Genomic DNA, 5421 nt, shown 5'->3' on the forward strand with positions numbered 1-5421 from the left:
ACGTAATATTATCCGATAGTTATCATTTATCTAGTTGGGGGCCTGAATTTTGTGTAGGTGAATAAGTTGTTTGGAAGCGAATATGGCGGTTTGAAAGTTGTTGAATTTATATACGTTTCTCGTAGAATGGCCTTAAAAAAATTACTACTTTTTGGGGTTTAGAGTTAAAATATTGAACCGAAACTATAAAAATATTAATATTAAAGGTAATACTTTATATTTATGACATAATCATATTTTGCTCAAATTACATGTTAATTGTCTATTTGGCCCTTTTTCTCGAAACCTGGAAATGCGAGTGTACAGCCCTTTTGTGTTCTTAGTCACATTAAGATGTGTCTATTGCAATTTTTCTCCCCTCAAAACCGCCCTAACAATGTTCAGAGTGTGATCCCCCTCCCCTTGATCCCAGCCGTAGAGAGGGGGTTACCCCACACCCACTCGGTACTATGTACCGTACCTCGTATAACGGCTCCCACCTTTTCAAAAATCCTGGCTACGTCCCTGGGCTAGTGTAGATTTAAACATTGTCCTAATGGTAATGTTCAAAATAAGTGTCAAGCAAAGTAAGTATGATTGTTGGAAAAATGGTCAACATTTTATTTTTATTTCTCACCCTGACCTTCGCCTGGGCGAACTGAGCGAAGGTCTGGATCCGCGCCTGGGGTCATACCAACCTCTCCCTGTAATTTTCATTTAGCTCTGTGCTGCCGTTTTGAGATATTTTGCAAAAAAAAAACAAAAAAAAAACAAAAAAAAAAAACACACGAAACACGAAAATTTGACACAAAAGTAACACACCTTGCATGACTTTGATCTACAAGAGAGCTTCGAACGGCTCATTTCATTCAAAGAAGCCCTTTCATGGTAAAAGTGTTTTTTTAGCAAAGAATTGTTATGTCAAAACTAATCCGGCAACTTCAACGCTGAAAATTAGTGCCCACAATGTATTTCAAACATATGTAAAATATAAATAATGAGATATTTTTCAATATTATATAACTTTTGATACATGTACACACATTCAAGAATGGAATGACCTGTTTGAAGCACAAAATCCAGTAGACCAAACATAGTACCTTGCCGTTACGATATTAATCGTATGGAAAATTTACCTATGATAATACAGTATAAACTGTTTGATACAAATAAATGTAACACAGTGGCAAAATGCGTATTTTGGGCGATTACTGCATTGTCATAGATTTTTTTTTCTCTTTTGTGGGGATAACCCACCTTTATTTTCCATTGTTTTTTTTTTCAATAATTTTCTGTTTTATACATATCTATATTTCCTAAAGTGAATAAATATGAAACTCATTGAGTATCCTCATATTTACAACAGTTACATTTTTCATTTTTTCGGTCCTTTTGACAATTTCACGATGCGCAAATCTTTTAGCAGAATTCGGTCACTCAATCATGATACAAGTTATGAATATCATCTATTTGCAATTACATTTTTTGTTTTCTTTTGTTTGTTTTTTTTAAAACATAAAATCGGCCCATAAAGTACCGACGTTTAATTTGTAATAATTTTTGTGGACATCATGAATTTTAGACATCACATTAGGTATATTCATATATTTACATTTCTTTTATTTCTGTTTAAATAAAATTACACCCCTTGTGTTCATGCTTCCAAAAGAATTCTTATGAACGGACGTTCAAACCATGGTATCATGAAATACATGTAAAGTTGTGTCACCTCATGCGTACACTCCATCATGAATTATGAAATATGTCACATCATATTTTTCTGATATATGCATTTTTTTTCTTGTGTGTGAGCATCCCAGCTTCATTTCATGTATTTAATAGGCAAATCAATAATATAATATGACGAAACGTTTTCAAATCAGAGGCTGATGAAACAAGCATTACCCCAACAATCAAACAAATGAAAAACAGTAAATCAATTATGGTTACATTACATTATTAACAACTTTACAAAAATATTTAACTGTAATAATTTCAATCGTATTTGTTTATGTTTTATATTTTAATTAAAGTTAAATTTAGAACTCAGGCCATTACACAGAAGATATAACCCATAAATTGTCATTAAACGATCTTTTATACATCAAACACGTTCGATTTTTTATTCTATCAGTTATGTCCGGTAAATAATAATATTTATATTATACGGTATTTATTTTTCATGGTTTGCTTTTTTTGTTCTAAGATAAAGTCAATACAGTACAATAAGGGACACATGAGTATAAATTAAACAAACAAATTATGTGTACGTGATGTATCATTTGATCGTTTTGGGTACTACTCTATACATGCACACAACAATACCCATTATAACTTTTAAGATACGGTAGTATTCTGCACTTTTTTCCATATTCTTTTATCCCTTACATTTTGTTTATGAAAATTTCACATTTTATTTTTAATAATACAGAGTATTTAAAGGAGATCCAAAAACATTTAGTATTTGGTTTGTTCAGAGCAGATAAAATCCTATTTTTGTAGATTGTGTATGCAGCTGAAGAGTAAATGTAGTCGGATACTACATCTCCTGATCCAAGCACAAGTTTTTTGAAAGATACACCGTGTTGCCCCATGGCTCTAAGAATACTGCTGACTTTTTTCCAGAAAGATAAATCTACAACTAAAAAACATGTGATTTTCATCTTCAACAATTCCAAATTTACAGCAAATTTCTGTCTCTTTTATTTTCTAGACATAAAGTCTTTTATTAGTAGGCAATATTCAATGTAGCATTTTGTAATTAAATTGCGCAAGTTTTTTGTCTTTCATTTTACAAATTTTATGTAGCCAGCAAGATATCCAATCAATATTTTCATCACTAAAATACTTTTCCCATTTTCTTTGACCAATGGGTACTACAAACTTTTCATTTACAAAACATGAATATATTATAAATTTAGTGTTAACATTTATATACTTAGTGCTAATAACATCAACATCTTCATATTTTTCAATATTATTTGGGTTTTTTTTATAATGTCTTTCCAATGCTTTGGAATGGCTTTTATTCCAAATGAAATTGTATATCAAAATGTTAAATTTGCTTATGACGTATTTTGGTACGTGTATAATATTAGCCGCATATATTAGCTTTGATAAGGCAAGACTTTGTGACACAATTACTTTGCAAATTAAATTAATTTGTCATCCCAGTTTTGACTGGAACAAAGTTCAGAGATATACCCTACGTAAATTCCTAACACTTTGATCGGATGTTTTACCCAACTTAAACCTAATGGTTCATACTCTCTTTCTTTCCATGCACCGATCCAAAAAGCTTTTGTTTTGTATCTATTCAACTCCATACCAGACGTTATACAAAAAAGGTCAATAAATGTTAACAGCCGATTGCAGTTTATTTTCATCCCTAATGTATAGTACTGTGTCGTCAGCTAGTTGACTAATCCTAGCTTCTATATACGTTCTTCATACGGGATTTTAATTCCTTTGTATACATTACTGTTTCTTATGTTAGCGGCCATTGTCTCAACTACAAGAATAAAAAGGAGAGCCGACAGAGGACAGCCTTGTCGAATTCCTCTTTCTATCTCAAAGTTTTCAGAAACCCATCCGCTATTTATTGTAACACAGTTTACATTTTTATACAAAACTTAAACCCAATTTCGAAAAGAATTTCCAAAGTTAAAAGATTTAAGCACTTCAAATATAAACTCTCTAATTATCGAATTTTTAAAATTGAAGACAACAATTGCTCCTTCAACACCATGACTTTCTGTATAATAAAGCAAGTCCTCTATTAATCTGACATTTTTACCATTTTTTATCATAGAGTATCGTATAAAAACATTCTGAGTTATATGTTATTTTCAACATGATAATACATTTAAGAGGAATAGAGCGTACCCTTGTGTTCTTTTAAACGTTCTTTGGAAACTGGAATAAAGTGCATTTAAAAGCAAATTTTTGCCTATTTGAATCATAATATTGTTCTTAAAATTTTTTTAAAGGAAATGTCAGTAAAGTAAGCAAACTGTTTTTATTCTTGTGAGTGTTAATGTTTTTAAGACAAATACAGAAATGGGAAAAAAGAAATAAAGTTTTAATTAATCAGTCAATTGTTGTTGGTGTATCAAAGACAAGTCATGGAGTTACCTCCGTGGGCAGACCTATCAGGTGTTGTGTTTTTTTATTTTAAAAGTTCGCACAACACCAATCACCACCTCATGGCTGACTTTGTCGCCTGTGGATGTTCACGAGGATCCCTTATGTTATATAGAAAGATTTTTTTAAAGTAGAACTTGACAGGGCATCATGTCTTATCGGTATGAGCAGTAGCGTAACGCCTACGCGCTCTCATGCGGCGGTTCGCAGGGCCCCCGAATTCTAGGGGCCCCAAAGGGACCATACCCATAGGTTCCTTGATCTAGTACCCTGACCAACAAAAAGGACTCCAGATTTGTCTAAAAAATAAACTCTCCAACTGTGAAAGTCCCTCCCTGGCCTCAGTTTTCTGCATATTATATCATTTATTCGTCGTTAAAAAATTTAGAATAACAATACACAACTAATCCCACGATGGAATTGGTGACTGGGACCCAAAAAGGGCCCCCAGTTTCAGGGCCCCTGGCCCCATCATTACGCCACTGGGTATGACTCAAGAAAACATTAGGACCTTCTAAATGCTATAGAGTGAGAGAAAATAGCACCAAGGTTTAAAATAATCTAACTGGACACCAACGTTAGCATCATAACTGAAAAAATGACTTAATAACTGAAAAATGCTTAATCCATCCTGAATAAAGAGCAGTGCAGAAAATGAACATGGATGAATAACAACAAATGATAGGTTTACGGAGGGAGAAAGCTTACAAGAAGAAAAAGAAGTCCTACCTGACACGTTATCGTACTGAATTCACAATTTATGTTCCAATATACTAGTTAAAATAATTCTTGCAAGTGATTCAAGTGGAAATTGAACACACGACTTTCTGATAATAACTAGCCTGGTGTGTTAACCACCAGACCACAGGTTGATGCTTAGTGTTTCACAGTATTGCAATGAATCAGGAAATTTAATAAGAATGATTTTTTTTTTTTGGGTTGGGCAAAACATTCCTATAAAATTTCCACCTGACGCAAGCACCATCGTATTACAATATGAATAACAATGATTGTAAATATTCACACAAAAGGTACAATATGCTTTTGATTATCTTTTGAGATACTGCAGAACTTGTGGAAAAAAAAAAGACTGTTATGGATGAATTAACTTAATATGTCGAATTTGGTCTGTGGCATAAATAAATTGTGTATCACGCTCTACCGTAGATGAGATGAACTATCTTATCAATTGTATCAACTTTTTAAATAACAATATGTGGAGTGCTCATTTTTATGCAGGTATTGACTTTCAACATTTGCTCACACAAATGCCCTTAAATTTAATTTTTTTTTTACTTC

This window comes from Anneissia japonica, unplaced genomic scaffold, assembly GCF_011630105.1.
Source record: "Anneissia japonica isolate Jap-2015-1 unplaced genomic scaffold, ASM1163010v1 scaffold7028_len109220_cov148, whole genome shotgun sequence".
NCBI lineage: Eukaryota > Metazoa > Echinodermata > Crinoidea > Comatulida > Comatulidae > Anneissia > Anneissia japonica.